Genomic DNA, 23,211 nt, shown 5'->3' with positions numbered 1-23,211 from the left:
ATGTTCATTGCAGCCCTTTTTATAATTGCCAGGTGCTGGAAAGAACCCAGGTATCCCTCAACAGAAGAGTGGATGCAAAAAATGTGGTATATCTACACAATGGAGTACTATTCAGCCATTAGAAACAATGAATTCATGAAATTCTTAGGCAAATGGATGGACCTAGAGAACATCATACTAAGTGAGGTAACCCAGACTCAAAAGATGAATCATGGTATGCACTCACTAATAAGTGGATATTAACCTAGAAACCTGGATTACCCAAAACATAATCCACACATCAAATGAGGTACAAGAAGAAAGGAAGAGGGGGAGGGAAGGGAGCTGATGGGACTTTCGGGGAGTGGGGGTCTAGAGCTTAGTACAAGGCGATAAAGATGGATCAATTCGCATTCTTCTGCATGCTGACCTCCAGTTGAACCAGCACCATTTGTTGAAAAGGCTATCTTTTTTCCATTGGATGTTTTCAGCCCCTTTGTCGAGGATCAAGTGGCCATAGGTGTGTGGGTTTATTTCTGAATCTTCAATCCTGTTCCATTGATCTGCCTGCCTGTCACTGTACCAATACCATGCAGTTTTTAACACTATTGCTCTGTAGTATTGCTTGAGGTCAGGGATACTGATTCCCCCAGAATTTCTTTTGTTGCTGAGAATAGTTTTAGCTATCCTGGGTTTTTTGTTATTCCAGATGAATTTGTTAATTGCTTTTTCTAACTCTGTGAAGAATTGAATTGGGATTTTGAGGGGTATTGCATTGAATCTGTATATTGCTTTTGGCAAAATGGCCATTTTAACTATATTGATTCTGGCGATCCCTGAGCATGGGAGGTTTTCCCATTTTTTGAGGTCTTCTTCCATTTCCTTCTTCAGAGTCTTGAAGTTCTTGTCGTAAAGATCTTTCACATGTTTGGTAAGAGTCACCCCACGATACTTTATATCGTGTTTGTGGCTATTGTGAAGGGGGTCATTTCCCTAATTTCTTTCTCAGCCTGCTTATCCTTTGAGTATAGGAAGGCCACTGATTTGCTTGAGTTGATTTTATAACCTGCCACTTTGCTGAAGTTGTTTATCAGCTGTAGGAGTTCTCTAGTGGAGTTTATTGGGTCACTTAGGTAGACTATCATGTCATCTGCAAATAATGATAGTTTGACTTCTTCCTTTCCAATTTGTATCCCTTTGACCTCCTTATGTTGTCGAATTGCCCAAGCTAGTACCTCAAGTACAATACTGAAAAGATAAGGACAGAGGGGGCAGCCCTGTCTAGTCCCTGATTTTAGTGGGATTGCTTCAAGTTTCTCTCCATTTAGTTTGATGCTGGCTACCGGTTTGCTGTACATTGCTTTTACTATGTTTAGGTATGGGCCTTGAATTCCTGTTCTCTCCACGACTTTAAGCATGAAAGGATGCTGAATTTTGTCAAATGCTTTTTCAGCATCCAATGAAATGACCATGTGGTTTTGTTCTTTGAGTTTGTTTATGTAGTGGATTGCACTGATGGATTTCCGTATATTGAACTAACCCTGCATTCCCGGGATAAAGCCTACTTGATCATGGTGGATGATCGTTTTGATGTGTTCTTGGATTCGGTTGGCAAGAATTTTATTGAGTATTTTTTGCATCGATGTTCATAAGGGAAATTGGTCTGAAGTTCTCTTTCTTTGTTGGATCTTTGTATGGTTTTGGTATCAGCGTAATTGTGGCTTCATAGAAGGAATTGGGTAGTGTTCCTTCTGTTTCTATTTTGTGGAATAGTTTGAAGAGTATTGGTGTTAACTCTTCTTTGAAGGTCTGATAGAATTCTGCACTGAAACCATTTGGTCCTGTGCTTTTTTTGGTTCGAAGACTTTCTATGAGTCCTTCTATTTCTTTAGGCATTGTGGGACTGTTTAGATGATCTATTTGGTCCTGATTTAATTTTGGTATTTGGTATCTGTCAAGGAAATTGTCCATTTCCTCCAGATTCTCCAGTTGTGTTGAATATAGGCACTTGTAGTCGGAACTGATGATTTTTTGGATTTCCTCAGTTTCCGTTGTTATATCTCCCTTTTCATTTCTAGGTTTGTTAATTTGGATACTTTCTCTGTGCCCTTTGGTCAGTCTGGCTAAGGCATTATCTATCTTGTTGATTTTCTCAAAGAACCAGCTCCTGGTTTTGTTGATTCTTTGTATGGTTCTCTATGTTTCTACTTGATTGATTTCAGCCCTGAGTTTGATGATTTCCTGCCTTCTACTCCTCCTGGGTGAAATAGCTTCTTTTTGTTCCAGGGCTTTCAGGTGTGTCATTAAGCTGGTAATGCATGCTCTCTCCATTTTCTTTTTGGAGGCACTCAGGGCTATGAGTTTTCCTCTTAGCACTGCTTTCATTGTGTCCCATAGATTTGGGTATGTTGTGTCTTCATTTTCATTGTGTTCTAAAAAGTCTTTAATTTCTTTCTTTATTTCTTCCTTGACCAGGGTATCATTGAGTAGAATATTGTTCAGTTTCCACGTGTATGTGGGTTTTCTGTTGTTTTTGTTGCTATTGAAGACCACTTTTACTCCATAGTGATCTGATAGGAGGCATGGGATTAGTTCGATCTTCTTATATTTGTTGAGGTCTGTCTTGTGACCAATTATATGGTTGATTTTGGAGAAGGTACCTTGAGGTGCTAAGAAAAAGGTATATTCTTTTGCTTTAGGATAGAATATTCTATATATATCTGTTAAATCTAATTGGTCCAAAGCTTCAATTAGTTTCATTGTGTCCCTGTTTAGTTTCTGTTTTCCTGAACTTGAGGAAAGTGTTGAAGTCACCCACAATTATTGTGTTAGATGCAATGTGTGCTTTGAGCTTTAATAAAGTTTCTTTTACGAAAGAGTGTGCCCTTGCATTTGGAGCGTAGATGTTCAGGATTGAGAGTTCTTCTTGTTGTATTTTTCCTTTGACCAGCAAGAAGTGTCCCTCAGAGTCTCTTTTGATGACTTTGGGTTGAAAGTAGATTTTATCTGATATTAAAATGGCTACTCCAGCTTGTTTCCTGAGACCATTTGCTTGTAAAATTGTCTTCCAGCCTTTTACTCTAAGGTAGTGTTTGTCTTTAACCCTTAGGTGTGTTTGCTGTAAGCAGCAAAATGTAGGGTTCTGTTTACGTATCCAGTCAGTTAGTCTATGTCTTTTTATTGGGGCATTGAGTCCATTGATGTTAAGAGATATTAAGGAATAGTGATTGTTACTTCCTGTCATTTTTGACGTTATTTTTTAAATTTGATTGGTTAACTTCTTTTGGGTTTGATGAAAGGTTACTATCTTGCTTTTTCCAAGGTGAAGTTTCCCTCCTTGTATTGGTGTTTTCTTCCTATTATCCTTTGTAGGGCTGGGTTTGTGGATAGATATTGGGTAAACTTGGTTTTGTCATGGAATATCTTAGTTTCTCCATCTACGGTGATTGAGAGTTTTGCTGGATATAGTAGTTTTGGTTGGCATTTGTATTCTCTTAGAGTCTGCATGAGATCTGTCCAGGATCTTCTAGCCTTCATAGTCTCAGGTGAAAAGTCTGCTGTGATTCTGATAGGTCTTCCTTTATATGTTACTTGGCCTTTTTCTCTTACTGCCTTTAATATTCTTTCTTTGTTTAGTACATTTGATGTTTTGATTATTATGTGACAGGAAGTATTTCTGTTCTGGTCCAGTCTGTTTGGAGTTCTGTAGGCTTCTTGTATATTCATGGGCATCTCTCTCTTTAGGTTAGGGAAGTTTTCTTCCATAATTTTATAGAAGATATTTGCTGGCTCTTTAAGTTGTAAATCTTCACTCTCATCTATGCCTATAATCCTTAGGTTTGGTCTTCTCATTGTGTCCTGGATTTCCTGGATATTTTGGGTTACAAGCTTTTTGCTTTTTGCATTTTCTTTAACTGTTGAGTCCATGGTTTCTATGGTATCCTGAGCATCTGAGATTCTTTCTTCTATCTCTTGTATTCTGTTGTTGATATTTGCATCTATATCCACTGATTTCTTCCCAAGGCTTTCTATCTCCAAAGTTGTCTCCCTTTCAGTTTTCTTAGTTGTTTCTACTTCTGATTTTAGATCCTGGATGGTTTTGCTTAGTTCCTTCACTTGCTTGTTTGTGCTTTCCTGTAATTCTTTAAGAGATTTTTGTGTTTCCTCTTTCATGACCTCAGCCTGTTGACCAAAGTTCTCCTGTATTTCTTTAAGTGTTTTTTGTGTTTCCTCATTATTGGCTTTTGTATTCTCCTGGATTTCTTTCAATGATTTTTGTATTTCCCTTGCAAGGGCTTCTAACTTTTGATCCATTTTCTCCTGAATTTCTTTAAGTATGTCCTTCATGTGTTCCTGTACCAGCATCATGACCAGTGATTTTAAATCCAAATCTTGTTTTACTGGTGTGATGGGGTATCCAGGACATGCTGGTAAAGGAGAATTGGGTTCAGATGTTGCCACATTGCCTTGATTTCTGTTAGTGACGTTCCTGCTTTTGCCTTTTGCCATCTAGTTCTCACTGGTGTTAGTTGGTCTTTTCAGTGCTGGACTCACCAGTGCAAGCTGCCCCTTCCCAGGTGGCCTCTGGTGCACAGCTTACCTCCTGCACTGCCTGGAGACAGGGTGCTGTTGCCCAGGCTGTTCAGATTCCGAAGCAGATACCTGAAGGCTCCTGCTGGGGCCTGCTGGATTCACAGGAGCACACTGACTTCTCCCTGCTGGCTGCCTGGAAGCCCCTCTTACCTCTTGCAGGACCTGGAGATGTGGTGTTGCCGTCCAGGCTGATCTGGATCCGGAAGCAGAGAGGTCTGAGGGCTACTGCCAGAGGCCTCAGGACTGAAGCCTAAGCTCCTTGCCACAGGAGTAAGCTGTGCTGTGAGCTCCCAGACTTCCTCTGGGTGCACACCAGGTCTCCTGCACTTCCTTGAGACCGAGTGCTGTGGCCCAGGCTGTTCAGATCCCAAAGCAGGCACCTGAAGGCTCCTGCTGGGGAGTTAAATATTTTATCTCATAAAAAGTTATAGTTTCAAAATGCAGTAGAGATTAATACAGGTAATTATCATCAGAAGATTTGGATTAGGAGTTTTATTTCTCTGATTACCGTTGAGTTTTGACAACCTAAGGGCTAAGAAAGTCCACAGAATGCACAGCTGGAATGGAATGCCTGATATGTTGGCTGCACCTGCCGTGATGTGTGAGCGACTCATTGTACATGAGCAACCACGTTGAGAGCACAGGCTGGGTAATGAAGTCATTCCATCAGACAAGGCTGAGACAGGGAAGAAGGTATAGGGAGGGGAAGAGAAAGGCAGGAGGAAAGAGAGATAGTATGTTTGAGGAGTTTCTGTAGCTGACTTACCTACTCATGGCTGAGGCACTTTAAGGTGCTGACAGCAGACTGTCTCAGCCAGCTGTGAGTGGTGTGTGACATTTAGAGGAAGAGACATGTTACTGTCACATTTAGAGGAAGAGACAATATTCTTGCTGTCACAGAGGCAGCCTTGAAATTCTAAATTGACAGACGAGATTAAAACACCTGCTTTTGGGGAAATTTTGATTAATTTAATATCTTTATAATAAAAAGAGAAGAAAATGGCTTGAAGTCTTGTGACCACACATCTCTAGTGATCCAGAGTGTGATGTGAACAGGGATGAGGAAGAAGGCAGACAGAAGAGGCACGAGCATCCACCCATCCCTCTGCTGAGGCTTTCAGAGCAAATGATGAACTCTGTGTCTCACTGCAGGTACGCCAGCCTAAGTGAGTGCTCTTTATTCTTTGATTACTACACACTGAAAAATGTCTTTTCATCGTTAATGTAGATATGAATATGTTGGGTAATTTACCTTATTCATTGACTATTCAGCAACAATTTTAGTGTCTTAGATTTTTAAATAAACCAAAAAAATATCCATCTGATTAGTATAGGAAATACTAAAAAATAGGGCTTCAAATACTGCAGTCCAACCCTCAGAATTGATTATATTAAATTTGTAATACTCAGTTAAATTATATTAAATTTCTAAGAATGTTTACATTTTATATTTACCTTTAACATGCCATTACCATAAGACTTTTTGTATGTGTTATATAAAGATTAACCTTGAATATTCTTATCACTGTAAATCTAATCAGAAGCCCATGGTTAGAGATGTCATGCTATGTTGCTGTGTGTGTGTGTGTGTGTGTGTTGCTCTCAGTTTTGGCTAGAGAAGCTTCTTTCTACAGAGGGTAATGACCAATCAGTGACATAAAAAGGTCAAGGTGCTGAATGTGACTCAGTGCTCAGGCACAAACTGGATACTTATATCCCTCTCAAGGTTAGGGGGCATTATTGAAGATATAATAGAAAGAATGGAAGGGCAAAAGGGTGGATAAGAGTGCTGTGGTATGCTGCTTTCTTTGCATAGAAGCTATTACCTTTATTAACTCATAGCAACTGTGGTTACATATACTACAGCTGCACATCATTCAGCCAGTTAAAATTTCAGACTCCTCCCTTAGCTTCTGTACCTACCTCACCTTCTCTGTTCAATTTCTTGTCCTTTCTTTAAAAAAAAAAATCACTAAATCTGATTTGTGTTGCCCACATATATGCATGTGCAGGTGTTCACTGAACATGGTAGAGATACAAGGGAACAAACATTAAGGAAAATTGCTATATCTTCTCTAGAAGCAATCAGCTCTCTCCTTGGTTAGGGGTTTGTAAATCTCCCTGTTCAGCTGGAATGCTAGCTGGCTTGATCTAGGGAAGGTCTTAGGGAGGCAACCACACCTGCTGCTAACTCACTAATGAGTGTAGTAGCCCTTTCATATGCAGAGGATATTGCTTCACTTTAGTCCTTCTTACAGTTCTTTTCCTCGTTCTCTTCTGTCCTGTGTTCTCAGTTCTCACTCCCACTTATCCCCCTCCATTATTCCCCTTTTCACCATCATGTTCTCTGCGCTGAACTATATGGTTATACTCTACATTCTATAGGAGAACTGTAGTTCTCTATCCTTTAAGGTTTTCCTCTTCCCCTAAAAAGTTCCCCTTTGGATTTCTTGCTTTTATAGGTAGAATGTATTTAACTCAATTCTTTTTAAAATTTATTTATTTATTTATTTATTTATTTATTTATTTATTTATTTATTTATTTATTTATTTATAACTCCAGATTTTATTCCCCTTCTGGCCCACCCTCCAACTGTTTCACATTCCATACCTCCTCCCCTCACCCCTGTCTCTATTAGGATGTCCCTACCCCCAACCCTCTACCCCACCAGACTGCTAAACTGCCTGGGTTTCCAGTCTCTTGAGGGTTAGGTGCATCTTCTCTGACTGAGTCCAGACTCGGCAGTCCTCTGCTGTATATGTGTTAGGGCCCCCTATCAGCTGGTATATGCTGCCTGGTTGGTGGTCCAGTGTCTGAGAGATCTTAGGGGTTCAAGTTAATTGAGACTGCTGGTCCTCCCACAGGGTCACCCTCCTCTCAGCTTCTTCCAGCTTTCCCCTGATTCAACCACAAGGGTCAGAAGTTTCTGTCTATTGGTTGGGTACAAATATAAGCATCTGACTTTTTTATCTGCTTGTTGGGTTTTTCAGAGGACAGTCATGCTAGGTCCCTTTTTGTGAGTGCTCCACAGCCTCATTAATAGTGTCAGGTCTTGGGACCTCCCCTTGAGCTGGATTCCACTTTGGGCCTATTGCTGGACCTTCTTTTCCTCAGGCTCCTTTCCATTTCCACCCCTGCAGTTCCTTCAGACAGGAACAATTATGGGTTAGAGTTCTGACTGTTGGATGCCACCCCCCTCCCCCACTTGATGCCCTGTCTTCCTGCTGGAGGTTGGCTTTGTAAGTTCCTGCTTCCCAATGTAGGGTATTCCATGTAAGGTCCCTCCCTCTTTGTTTGGGTCACATTTGGGCAGTCATATTATGAGACATTATGGGTGTAGCTTCTGATGTTACTATGTGACATAATCTCACAGCAGAGACCCTGATTCTCTGTCCCTTACAATTTTTCTGCCTCCTCTTCTGCATCATTATCTGAGCCATAAAGGCGCAGATGTTTTGTATATTTATCCACTGGGACTGAGCATCACAATTCTAAATACTGATTGGTTTCAGTATTTCTTTTTTTTATTAAATATGTTCTTTTTTATTTTTTGAAAATTAGGTATATTCTTTATTTACATTACAAATGTTGTCCCCTTTCCTGGTTCCCTCCTCCCTCGAAAATCCCATAAGCCATCTCCCCTTCCCCAATCAACCCTCTCCCACTTCCCAGTCCTGGTATTCCTCTATCCAACTGCATCAAGTCTTTCCGGGACCAATGGCCTCTCCTCCCTTTGGTGTCTAACAAGACCATCCTCCGCTACTGATGTGTCTGGAGCCATGGGTAACTCCATGTGTACTGTTTGGTTGGTGTTTTAGTCCCTGGGAGCTCTGGGAGTACTGGGTGATTCATATTGTTGTTCCTCCTATGACACTGCAAACCCCTTCAGCCCCTTGGGTCCTTTCTCTACTCCCCCATTGTGGACCCTGTGCTCAATTCAATGGCTGGCTGAGAGTGTCTCCCTCTGTATTTGTTATGCACTAGGAGAGCCTTCTAGGTGATAGCTATATCTGGCTCTGGTCAGCCAGCACAAATGACCAGCAAGATAGAGAAAATCCTAAGAGGCCTCAACCCTACATGAAGAACTACAGGCAACCAAGTAAAGAGAAGATAACCCAGAGAAGAGCATGGGAACTGGCACGGGAAGAGTCCAGTGCCAGATGGTCAGCTTTGAAAATACACATACAAGAGACATTATATGGACTCAATGGGCTTTAGAAAAACTATATGTATATGTATATGTATATGTGTATGTGTATGTGTGTGTGTGTGTGTATGTGTATATGTATGTGTGTATGTGTATGTGTGTGTGTGTATGTGTATGTGTATCTCTATCTCTATATCTATATCTATATCTATATATGTGTGTGTGTAGTTATTATATTCATTCAATAACACTTGATGAAAAATGAGCCCATGAATTTGAAGGAGAATAGAGAGGCATGTATGGTGAGGTTTAGACTGAAGAAAGGAAATGGAGAAATGTACTAAAAATACAATTCCAAAAATTGAAGTAAAAGAAAGAAAATCTCAAGCCAACTACATATTGCTGTCCTACTGAAATGTGGATTTCTAATTAGACTGTAAATCCATTTTATCTAGTGGTCATGATTACTAACAATGAAATCTTGCAATCTGAATAGTGCATTATTCATTGCCTTTAAAAAATTACTTATCAAATACATTACTATCTCCTTGGAGCAGAAAACAAAAGGTCCCTCCTTCCTTTGCGTCCTGAGAGTCTCTCACCCCCCAGGTCTCCCCAACCTCCTACTTCCAAGGTTACCCTTTTCAATTTTTTTCTGCTGGCCCTCAGGGCTTCAGTCCTTCCCCCCCATACCAGATCTTGTTCCCTTCTCTCCCCCCCACCTCCTTTCCCTCTGATATCCCTCCCTCCCTTCCCCCCCCCCCCCTTGAGGTTGCTTTCTTCTCCCTACCAAGTGGGACTGAGGCATCCTCACTTGGGCCCTTCAGCTTGTTGACCTTTTGGAGATTTGTGGACTGTATCTTGGGTATTGACAAAGAAGCAAAACTTATACAATAGAAAAAAGAAAGCATCTTCAACAAATGGTGTTGGTCTAACTGGCTGTCTATATGTAGAAAAATGAAAATGGAACTAAACCAGGAATTTACAACAGAGGAATTTCGAATGGCTGAGAAGCATCTAAAGAAATGTTCAAAGTCCTTAGTGATCAGAGAAATGCAAATCAAAGTGACCCTGAGATTCCATCTTACACAAATTAAAATGGCTTGGATCAAAACCACAGGTTGGAGAGGATGTGGAGAAAGAACACTCCCCCACTGCTGGTGGGATTGAAAACTGGTACAACCACTCTGGAAATCAATCTGGAGGTTCCTCAGAAATTGGAAATAGATCTACCTGAACCCCAGAAATACCACCCTTGGGAATATATCCAAAAGATGCTCCACCATGTCACAGGGGTACATGTTCTACTCTATTCATAGAGGCCTTGTTTGTGATAACCAGAAGCTGGAAACAACCCAGATGTCCCATGACAGAAGAATGGATACAGAAAATATGTTTCATTTACACAATGGAATACTTCTCAGCTATTAAGAATGAGGACATCTTGAATTTTGCGGGCAAATGGATGGAACTAGAAAATATCATCCTGAGTGATGTAATTCAGACCCAAAAGGACAAGCATGTTATGTTTTCACTAATATGTTTATGTTAAAAAGTACAGAGTAAACATGATACAGTCCACAGAACTCAAAAAGTTCAATAAGCTAAACAGAACAAAGAAAAACTTAGCCATTGAGCCACGCTCCTTCCTCCAAACTCACAATTTGAGAACTGGATTCTTATAATTAACAAGCTTTCTATTGTAATTACCTTTTGGTGTAGCTACAACACAGATATCAAGTGACCTTTTGTATTTGTATTTAATGACTTTATAAATAGAAATTAAGTAGATATAACTGCCATCAGACCTTTAGGGCCAAAACAAACTTGTGAAGGTGTTCATAATTTTTCAAATATACTTCTCACATTTTCGAAGTTGGATTGTATGATTTACTTCAGTAAAAAAGAAGGCTACAGCAGAGGATAGCAAACAATTACTCCAATTAAAGACCGCAAGTTGTTCACAATTTTTATCTCTTTTTTTCCTGTAATTATGTATATTTTTAATAGTATTAGTAATTAACAGGTATCACACATATTTTTGTGCCAAAGAGCAATGGTAAATGCCTTTTTCTATGAAATTAACCTTTGCTCTAAAAGAAGCAAAAGTAATATATTTGTCCAAAGTTGCTTCTGCTAAGCAGAACTCAGAGTCAAATGCAAGACAGATCCTGAAATGACAGTTAACGGCTCAGTTAAAATGTTTCAGCAAATAAAACAGGTTTATCCTCTCCAAGGATACTGGCTGAACCTTTATAGTTGCTGTAGACGGTTATATAACTAAACACATACCTTCAGAGCAACTGGGTTGGTTCACAGTTTCCTAAACTCAAAATATTTGGGGTGGCTTGTGCAAAATTCTAATGTTAAAATAAAATGCCTAATTTGCACAAAGGCCCCAGGAAATTTCCTGTTTTCCCCATTAGTTTTATGCCACTGGACGTTGTAGTATTGCTAACAATTTGATGAGGGTGATGGAGTGAATTAGTCCTCCAGAAGTTGACGGCGTGTGGAGTTATGCCCGCTTGGAAGCATTTGGTTTTTTTGTCTGAGGAATGTCAATGCTGGCAATTTTGCGATGGCAATTTGTTTTCCCATCTGTCCCATACATTTAGATGGTTGTAAAGAAAGGAGATTATACTGTGCAGGCAGACACAATATAACATGTGCTGCCAATATGATTTTTTTCCCAAGGAGAATTCACCTGTATGCTGGACTTCCATTGCCAACATGGAAGCATTAAAAAATCCTTTGAGAAGTCAGAAAGAAGTTCAAAATGGACAGGAACAAATATTAGCTCAGTCCTGAAGGCTGTGTTAGGGTAGGTCACAAAGCACTTTGGTAACAAACACACCTCTCACATACAGGGACGTCGCAAAGGCAAGCATACATTTGTACAGTCACAAAGTTCCACTGAGCATTCAAAAGCAGGAACACAAGATCTGATAGGACGAACCAAATATGGGCGAACATGGAGATCTCCACTACAGCTGCCAACTTGTCTGTGTTTAAAATCTTGTACTTTCAGTATCTGATGCTTGTTGAAATTGCACATTGCATAATCTGATTTATCACTCAGATGAGTAATGTAGATTTGGGTTGTTTTGTAACTTACTTTGAAATAGGAACAAGATTTGCGACTTTTGGGGGAATTCATTTGTCCAAGTCTTTGCCTGTTGTGTTCAGAAAATTTATTAATGTAGTATTGTAATCCGAAGAATTAATGTTGCATCATTTTCTCAATCAAGACATAGTTAGAAGGGAATTTTAGAGAAAATTAGGAGATTTGAGACAAAAGTAGGAAAATCTTTGCTAAATTATTCCTTTTTATTGGTTATTTTATTTATTTACATTTCAAATGGTATCCCTGTTCCTGGTTTCCCCTCCATAAACCCTATCCCCTCCCCCTCCCCCTGCATCTATGAGGGTTCTTCCTGACCCACCCACTGACTCACCTCACCACCTTGGCATTCCCCTACACTGGGGCATCAAGACTCCACGGGACCAAGGGCCACTTCTCCCATTAATGCCAAATAAGACATTCCTTTGCTACATATGCGGCTGGAGCAATGGGTCCCCAGATGTATACTCTTTAGCTGGTGGTTTAGTCCCTGGGAGCTCCAGGGGGTCTGTTTGGTTGATATTTTTGTTCTTCCTATGGGGTTGCAAACCCCTTCAGCTCCTTCAGTCCTTTCTGTAACTTCTCCGTTGGGGTCTCTGTGCTCAGTTCAATGGTTGGCTGCCAGCATCCCCATCAGTATTGGTCAGGTTCTCGCAGAGCCTAAAGCATTGTAAACTCTATCATAAAGATATTACAACAGAAACTGAGGAAATTCAAAAAATCATTAGATCCTACTACAAAAATCTGTACTCAACACAACTGGAGAATCTGGAGAAAATGGACATTTTCTTAGACAGATACCAATTACCAAAACTAAACCAGGATCAAATAGACCATCTAAACAGACCCATAGCCCCTAAAGAAATAGAAGGGGTCATAGATAGGCTTCCGATCCAAAAAAGCACAGGACCAGATGGCTTCAGTGCAGAATTCTATCAGACCTTCAAAGAAGACTTAACACCAATACTCTTCAAACTTTTCCACCAAATAGAAACCGAAGGAACACTACCCAACTCCTTCTTCGCAGCCACTATTACGCTGATACCAAAACTGCACAAAGATCCAAATAAGAAAGAGAATTTCAGGCCAATTTCCCTTATGAATATCGATTCAAAAATACTAAATAAAATTCTTGTCCACCGAATCCAAGAACACATCAAAACGACCATCCACCATGATCAAGTAGGCTTCATCCCAGGGATGCAGGGATGGCTCAATATAAGGAAATCTATAAATGCTATCCACTACATAAACAAACTCAAAGAAAGAAACCACATGATCATTTCATTAGATGCTGAAAAAGCATTTGACAAAATTCAGCATCCTTTCATGCTAAAAGTCTTGGCCCATATCTAAACATAGTAAAAGCAATATACAGCAAACCTGTAGCCAACATCAAACTAAATGGAGAGAAACTTGAAGCAATCCCACTAAAATCAGGGACTAGATTAGGCTGCCCCCTCTCTCGATATCTTTTCAATATAGGTCTTGAAGTCCTAGCTAGAGCAATTAGACAACATAAGGAAGTCAAAGGGATACAAATTGGAAAGGAAGAAGTCAAACTATCACTATTTGCAGATGATATGATCGTATACTTAAGTGACCCTAAAAACTCTACTAGAGAACTCCTACAGCTTGATAAACAACTTCAGCAAAGTGGCTGGCTACAAAATCAACGCAAGCAAATCAGTAGCCTTTATATATTCAAAGGATAAGCAGAATGAGAAAGAAATTAGGGAAATGACTCCCTTCACAATAGCTACAAATAGCATAAAGTATCTTGGGGTGACTCTAACCAAACAAGTGAAAGACCTATATGACAAGAACTTCAGATCTCTGAAGAAGGAAATCGAAGAAGATCTCAGAAAATGGAAAAAATCTTCCATGCTCGTGGATTGGCAGGATTAATATAGTTAAAATGGCCATCTTGCCAAAGGCAATCTACAGATTCAATGCTATTCCTATAAAAGTCCCAACCCAGTTCTTCATAGAGCTAGAAAGAGCAATTCTCAAATTCATCTGGAATAACAAAAAACCCAGGATAGCTAAAATTATTCTCAACAGTAAAAGAACTTCAGGGGGATTCAATATCCCAGACTTTAAACTCTACTACAGAGCAATAGTGATAAAAACTGCATGGTATTTGTACAATATCAGGCAAGCAGATCAATGGAATAGGATTGAAGACCCAGAAATGAACCAACACACCTATGGTCACTTGGTCTTTGACAAAGGAGCTGAAAGCATCCAGTGGAAAAAAGTCTTTTCAACAAATGGTGCTGGTTCAATTGGAGGTCAGCATGCAGAAGAATGTGCATCGATCCATTCTTATCTCCTTGTACCAAGCTCAACTCCAAATGGATCAAGGACCTCCACATAAAACCTGACACACTGAAACTAATCAAAAAGAAACTGGGGAAGACCCTGGAGGATATGGGCAAAGGGGAAAAGTTCCTGAATAGAACACCAATAGCTTATGCTCTAAGATCAAGAATTGACAAATGGGACCTCATAAAACTACAAAGTTTCTGTAAGGCAAAGGACACTGTCAAAAGGACAAAACGTCAACCAACAGACTGGGAAAGGATCTTCACCAACCCTAAATCTGACAGAGGGCTAATATCTAATATATACAAAGAACTCAAGAAAGTAGAACCCAGAGAACCAAATACCCCCATTAAAAAGTGGGGTAAGGAGCTAAACAAAGAATTTGCACATGAAGAACTTCGGAGAGCTGAGAAACACCTTAAGAAATGTTCAACATCATTAATCATTAGGGAAATGCAAATCAAAACAACCCTGAGATTTCACCTCAGACCAGTCAGAATGGCTAAGGTCAAAAACTCAGGAGACAGCAGGTGTTGGCGAGGATGTGGAGAAAGAGGAACACTCCTCCACTGCTGGTGGGATTGCAAGATGGTGCAACCACTTTGGAAATCAGTCTGGCGGTTCCTCAGAAAACTGGGCATGCCACTTCCTGAGGACCCTGTTATACCACTCCTGGACATATACCCAAAGGATTCCCCAGTATGCAATAAGGACACATGCTCCACTATGTTCATAGCAGCCCTGTTTGTAGTAGTCAGAAGCTGGAAAGAACCTAGGTGTCCTTCAACGGAGGAATGGATACCAAAAATATGGTATATTTACACAATGGAGTACTATAGAGCCATTAGAAACAATGAATTCATGAAATTCTTAGAGAAATGGATGGAGCTGGAGAACATCATACTAAGTGAGGTAACCCAGTTTCAAAAGATCAATCATTGTATGCACTCACTGATAAGTGGATATAAGCCTAGAAACTTTGAATACCCAGGACATAATCCACAAATTAAATGATGTCCAAAAAGAATGGAGGAGTGGCCCCTGATTCTGGAAAGACTCAGTGCAAGAGTATAGGGGAATTCCAGAACAGGGAAGTGGGAAGGGGTGGATGGAAGAATAGGGGGACGGAAGAGGGCTTATGGGACTTGCGGGGAGTGGGGACCCAGAAAATGGGAAATCATTTGCAATGTAAATAAAAATATATCAATAAAAATGCTAAAAAAAATAAATAAAGGCATCAATCTCCACTTCTTCAGTGTCATTGTTTGCAGAATGGCCTTAAGAGAGAAAATCTACTCAAAACTGGAGAACTCAAGCGCTATGAAAAGTAGTTGTCACATGTCCATTCTAGTTAAGCCACGTCCAAAGCCATCATTATTATTGCATGCCATTTCTTACAGTCTGTAATGCCATTAAAGGTTGACTATAAGCTAATATTAATAAGCCACTGGAAACCATTAAATGCAAACTAATATTAAGATACTTTATCTGGGGAGCTTGTTTTTGAAGTTTGTGTTCCTTTTCAATAGTACTAGTATTTAAAGTTCTTTCTGTGCATTTAATATTTTTACACACAGATATACAAAGCTCTAGATTATAGTATATTGTTAGCAAATTAAAATTTATGCTCATAATTACTAATCATTTCAATTAAATACAATTTTTGTATGCCTACAGATTGTGTAGTAATAGTGGTTACAACAGTTTTGTTTTTATTTTATGGTTTTATTTTTCTTGAATGTGTGTACATGTGCAGTGTGCAAGTGTGATATATCGAGAAGTCAGAAGAAGGCATTGGATCTATGGAACTGGGTTATTGATGATTGTGAACTGGCACATGGGAGCGTGGAGTAAAATATGAGTCTTCTGTAAAACCAAGTGATTTTAGTCATCAAGCCTGTCCTCCAGCTTCATGTTACAATGCTTTAAAACCCTTCTCTGCCTTTTAAACATGTTGAATTATGTCTCCCACAGCTATATCTCAAAGCAATACATTGAAGTCCTAACGTTTAGCATGTTGGACTATAATCTGCAAGGTCATCTCATTCTTGTAATTAGTTAATTAGACTGGAACAATGTGGAATCCTACTCAAACGAAGTGGAGTTCTCATAAGAAAAGGAAATTTAAGCATAGGAGTGTGCAGGCAGGGAGGATGATGTCAAGTACATATTTAAATAGAAAATATTAAGCAGATAATATGAAAATGTATATCATAAGAAAAATTAAAAGTATGGTATTTTTTAGAAGTTTCTTGTCTGTAGCTGCTTAAGACATGTTTTGCAATCCAGACTATGTAATTCCATTTTTAATGTAGTCATGTGGAGATTTGCATATCCTTGTGCTCTTGGAATACATGTTAATTTCTCACCCACAAAGCAGTTGAAAATGTCATTGATAAAATGAGTTTTGCAAAATGAATAGATATTCATACAATTGTATTTGATAAGTCTGAGAACTAAAGCCAGAATTAATATAAGAGGAAGAGACAATGCAATTGCAAATTTATTTTGTTGGGTGTATAACAATAATTGAGACCTTTGAATTTCAATGTCCACAACCATGGTATAGAAGATTTTTTTCTTTTCGTTTTTCAGTAGTTACTCATGTTAACTAGAAATGACTCAATTTGTGCAAATTATTGGATTTCCACATTAAGTCCACTAGTTATTCTCCTAACAACAGCATCAAAATTGTGTTTATTTTTTAAAAAAATAGATATTAAGTCTCTACACCTCAACTTTAAGCATAAAAAATTCTCCCTTGAGTTTGCTCCTTTCTTCCCACGTCCATTTTCTCCCAGTTACATTGCTGCAGTCCATTCCTGATGTCATATAATATCCTCACAGGAGCGATTGAGCAAGCATCTAATGGGAAGGAGAATGTGTGGATGCTAAATCAAGGTCTGTTATTGTACCCAAGAGATGCTACTGAAATGTCGGCAAGGCCAGAGTACACAAAGCAGGGATCAAATGCGAGCAGACCTTGAAGCGTTAGCTTCGCAGTCGCCAGTTTACATCTCTTGCTTTTTCTTTGAGGCAGGACATTAATTCTCCCAGTTTTGTAACCTTAGGTGGAATCCTATGAATATAATACTTCATCTATTTATATAGCACACAGCTATAAAACAAAGACTGGATGATATTTATTGTGCCTGACAGCTAGACCAGTAGTAACCTTTATCATTTTTTGCCTGTTAGTTAATGTCTTTGGTGTTATGTCCTAAAAACAGTTACCTGTTCAGTCTAGTGATTAATTAAAAGCCACATCTTATTTAATTTATAATATCTTAGTTGACTTTTGACATTACAAATAGAATTGATTCTATCATGTTACTTTAATGCATTGGCACTTTGATGAGGGAGCTAGCTGCTTTAAATTAACAGCACTTCTCCTTTGCTGCTCAAGTGGGCAGAGACACTTCCACATGAAGGTTGTGTATTGAGGTTGGCCAGGTGCCCATTCAATTTATACAATCACAATTCTACCTTCATTTGCAATTATTAAACTTTAAGAGAAGACTGATTTTTATAAGCCCATTCTAGATTATGATGAGAGAAATCATAGCCATGATGACTACTTTCTATCATAATTCTTTTATTTATTTATTTATTTATTATTTATTTATTTATTTATTTATTTATTTAAAGAAAATCTGGAGAACAATGTTAAAGTTTTAGGTGGTGGAGTCTGACTTTGAACTCTTATATAGCCTCCTAGCCATAGCATAACTGTGATATCATTTGGCTTCCCATTCTTGCTAGAGGTGTGATGGCTCTGCTATTAAATCTGCTCCATGGACTTCTTATCACAACTCTGTGTATACAGACTATACTTTCTGAGTCCATCCATGCAGTGATGCTCACCTACACTGACCTTATCATCACATCACTGAAAGTAGTACACTGATAACCATGAGCGTGAAGGTAATAATGTGATTTACACTCTCTGGGATGCATGCCTTTAAGTAGTGGAGTCAGACTATAATGACTCAATATTTAATCTTTTAAAAATGTTTTCCATCGTGGCTGCATACTTCACATCTTCACCAGTGTTAAATGATATTAGACACAACTTTAAGTATCATCTGTTTTCTTTTATGTGAAATCAGATGAGAAGGTTGCTATGGACGAACAAAGGGAAAAGGAAGATGAATAAAAAGGCAGTGAGCACAATCTAAGTATCATCTCTGCGATAGTGAATGACACAGAAAGTGCCTTAGAGAATCCCCTTGCTGTTTAATATTAATAGGTACAGATTAAGACTATAAAGTAAGTAAATATATAACAACGCTGAGGATTTGGTTACCAGCTATAGTAATTAGGTCTTGGTCATATTTCAGCATAAGCAATGTAGAGAGAAACCTGCTTCTGTATTACTGGCAATTTCTGGCAATTTCTCCCTCAATCCTCTTCTGAGAAGTTTTTAGGAATATTCTTGGACTAAATGTTCTCCAGTTGTGATGGAATGACATAGCCTTATATGTAACATGTAAAATCTGAGTGCAATTTTCAGAGTGCATATTAACTTTGCTCTTGTAAGTAAAAAAAAAAAAAACAAAAAACAAAAAAAACCAACAACAACAAAAAAAAACCCACAAGGCCCATTAATAAATTCAAGAAACTTGGTTTCCATAATTTGTTTGCTATTAATAATAAAAGCTAATGTATGATTCTAAATGTAGTCTTTGTTCCCTTTTAGCAGAAAATTTTTTCTTATATTAGTAAGAAATAATGGAAGTTTTTCCTTTGTATAGAGAAAGGAATAGACCATGGGTGTATCTTTTATTTCAAAGAAAATTTGAACATTTTTCTGGACTTCAGACCAAAATGGATAAGCAATCTTAATCCTAAGATTACAGCACTGGAATGCATTACACAACAAGCATACAGAGATTGTAGCATTAGGAGGTTGAGTTCAAAGCTCAAACACATACTTATCCAGCACTGTATCTTTGGAAAACTTGCTAAACTTTCTCAGACAACCTTATTACTCATAAATCAAGATTATACCTATAAATAAGGCATAGTTGCAGGTACACCATCATAGAGCTTGAGAGAATGAGGCAGGAGGACTGTGAATCAGAGGGAGCCTGGACTTTGCATTAAGACTCTTTATCTGGCATTGGGTGAAGGAAAAGGACTGAAGCTCCGAGGGCCAGCAGAATGAATGGAAAAGGGCAACCTTGTAGGTAGGAGATTAGAGAGACCCTCCAGAATGCACCAGAGACCTAGTTGGTGAGAGACTCTCAGATATCAAAGGGAAGGACCGTAGATGAAATGCCCAACAGTATGGAGAGGAAACTTATAAAGCCTACCTCCAGCAGGGAGACAGCATTAAGTGAGGGAGAGCCTTGCCATCCCATAGTCAAAACTCTGACCCATAATTGTTCCTCTCTGAAAGACCTTAGTCCCTTTTGTGAGCACTCTGTAGACTCAGTAATAGTGTTAGGTTTTGGGAACTTCCCTTGACCTGGATCCCACTTTGGGCCTGTCGCTGGGCCTTTGTCTCACATTCTAGGTCCATCCCTGCAGCTCTCTCAGACAGGAACGATTATGGGTCAGAGTTTTCACTGTGGGATGTCCCTTCCCTCACTTGATGCCTGTCTTTCTGCTGGGGGGGGTGGGGCTCTACAAGTTCCTTCTTCCCACTCTAAGGCATTTCATATAATGTCCCTCCCTGTGTTGATTTAAAGTATAGACTTTTCATGAAAAATTTCAAAGGACACCTGAATGCTATAGCTTAGGTTGGCCCCATGCTTTTTAATGGCTTGAATTTCCTCTTCATACTCCTCCTCTTCGTTTTCTTTTCCTCGTTCCTCATCTTCCCCGCCCCCTTTTATTTAGGATTTACTATTATGTATGAGCTTAAATTGCTATCTAATAAGGATTTGTGCCAGTGTGTGCTATGTGTCAACTTTGACCATCTTTGTGAATAGTTATGTTTAGGGTTCAGTAATGACAAATATGAAGATTTAGTTATGTTTAGACTTGAAGATTTTAGCTGCTTTTCAGCTTTTATCCCTCTTTAACTTTAAATTCTCTACAATTTAATGTATAGGCACATGAAATTTCTATTTTTTCCCATGTCTCATGGATTTCTAGACTTCATGTTTCTAGATTTCTTTCTAAATAGTTCCTAGATTTCTACCTCTCAGTTTTCTAATCTTTCTTCAGTTACTGATCTAGCCTGTGTATTTTTCATTTTATACACTAGTTTTAGCTCTAGAAGTTTAATTTGAAATATATTTCCAAATTTCTTTAAATTTAAAATCCTATACATTATATGTGTAATAGATACTTCCATATCCTTATCTATTGGGACTGACTTTGTTTATACTATATTGTGAATTTAAACACTTTTCTACTTTTTTATTCATGACAATTGTTTATTAGATGTGAATTTTGAATTCAGCTTGGGTGTTAAATATTTCTGTATTGCTATGAATGGACTTGAGTATTATTTGCTCCTGATATATGTTATCATATATACCACATCCCATAATTTATCTTGTTCAATTTATTTTAGATAACCTTGTTTCCAAAAAAGACAAAAGAGGAAGTTCAAGACATCTCAATTGACAAATTACTTGCAGTCTAAATATTCCACACAGAAAAAGTATAGCAGTTTTTATTTATTGGGGAAAGGAGAGAAAATGGATTTTTCTTAGAAACCTTGAATATAATTGTAGTTTCATATTCTTGGCATAAAAGAAATCAGGGTGGAGCAAATGGGAGTTGAGCAACAGTCTAATGATGAAAATCATAATATATTTAGTCTGTTTTTCCCCTTTGTCTGGTTTTCATGCTAATCTACTTGGTGCAGAGGCATTTATGCTCTTGCTCTTTTAAAATTCTGGACATGAATGATATTCAGTGAAGGTATGTGGATGTATAAAACACCAGCTGATGGGTATGAAAGTGGCATTAAAGCTGCAATCAATTTTCAAGGGTGATTTATGGATTTAGATTAAAATATTTCATATTACAGAGTGAATTACTTATTATAAAACCAGTATGCCTCAAACAGAAAGGTAGATTGAGTGGATCCCTTTACTCTACCTTTGTGGAGTCAGAAGTAGTTGGCTGATGATCTGACATTGGGAGAAGATTGCCAGGAATGGTACTGGGATGATATGATAAATAAATTAGAGAAATAAATTAATCACCATACCGGATCCACTGAAGAACATTTCAGATTTGCCTTTTTCTACAGAACCCCATTGACCAAAATAATCATGCTTAGTTGTCTAAGAGAGTGTTAACATTCATGTTTTCATCCTAAAGAATGTGTTTTGTCACCTGACTTTTGTTCTATTTGTCTGACTTTTGTACAATAGATTTATGAATACTTAGAATTCCCTTTGTTAGTTTAATTTATCCACTTTTTAGTCATAACACTTGAACTTAGTTATATTTGCATGCCTAGGTCAAAGTGGACCTTTAATCCCTGAAACTAACCTTTGAGGCTTTCAGGAAGGAGCACTGTGACATGTCACCTCCTATGCTGGACCGCACAGGGCAGCCTGCTGTGAGTGCTGCAATCCAGATTTATCCCTCCTGCTGAATCTGTGTTTTGAATTATTTTTCCCTGCGATGTGTTAGTTCTTTTTTCCAAATTGAGTCTTACTTTATTTTCCTTGCTAGGGCCCATTTTATTATTCCAGCATTTCCCACTTTAGTATCATCTGCAAAATGCATTAAGACCCTGTTTACTCCTTTGCTGAGGTCTCTGAGACACAGAGACTCATAGATGTGGGGTCAGTATATGCATTTGTTTTTCTTTCTTGCACCATTTACCGCACTGGCTTGTATAAAGCATTGCTCAACCTACTCCCCAAGATTTCTATGGGCAAGGGAGGTTTTTTTTTTTATCCATATTCATAAACCATAACAGAAAGGGAAAATAAGGTAGTAGTAATAAAATTCTCTTTTTAAATTTGGACTAAAGTAATCTAAAACATTTATTAATTATACCCAGTGCATGTTTTGACAGGGCTAAGTGGAGTGCATGATAAAATATAAAGAATTTTTTGATGTCTTCTCTTTAGTAATTTACAATCTAAATAAGAAAGATGTTCACATTCTCTCTCTCTCTCTCTCTCTCTCTCTCTCTCTCTCTCTCTCTCTTTCTTTCTTTCTTTCTTTCTTTCTTTCTTTCTATCTATATATGTATACCATATAATAAATATGTGTGTAAAAGTATTAATATAAATATGAAAGTCCTAGAGGATATACCGTCAGCTGGGGCTCTGTGTGTGGTAGAGGGCATTTGTGTGTTAGCAAACCAGTTTGTGTGAATCCTGAGGTTGTTAACATAGCAAATCTCTGGTTTTCCAATGACTTTATACACACATAAACACATTTTTTTTTTATAAATTCATGATAAAGATATATGAGATCACGTAAAAGGAACTATTTTGCAGCACACACACACACATTTTTAAATGTAATACAAAAGTACAGAAGATTATATAAGAAAAAATCTACCTTGCATTCCATTACTGACACATTAATAAATGAAAGATTACTTTACTCACTAAAGGGTCATTTAGTGGAAGAGCTTAAACAAATTCTGATCTCAATGCTTCTGAGCAGGTAGTGCAGAGTTTCAGTTATTCACATCCAGAGCTACTGCTTGGAGAATTTCTTATAAGCATCCTCTGTGAATAAAAAAAGCTTATGGCCAAAGAGCCGAGGCAGGAAATAGGAGGTAGGACATCCAGCATGAGTAGAGAGAAGTCTGGCAAAGAATCAAAGATGCAGGAGATTTGCCCTGGAATGTTGAGATGGACGTAAAAAGACAAGGAGAGGATTGAACTCAGGTTAGAGTAAAAGGGATAATAAGTTAAGAACAAATCATAAAATAAGCTGAAGCTCATGGTCTAAGCATTTATTAATAAATATTTTTAGTTCAGAGTCATTATTTAAGGAACTAAGTTGCCAGGGGGAAAAGTATAAAGTTTCAACATTTCCAGGAAATAGGGAAGTGTATAGGACACTTCCGCTTTTGAATCTGCAAATGTCAACATTTTTTTTTCCTGG

The sequence above is a fragment of the Apodemus sylvaticus genome, chromosome 7 (genome assembly GCF_947179515.1).
Source record: "Apodemus sylvaticus chromosome 7, mApoSyl1.1, whole genome shotgun sequence".
Taxonomy (NCBI): Eukaryota; Metazoa; Chordata; class Mammalia; order Rodentia; family Muridae; genus Apodemus; species Apodemus sylvaticus.
Note: the sequence above shows the minus strand (reverse complement) of the source record.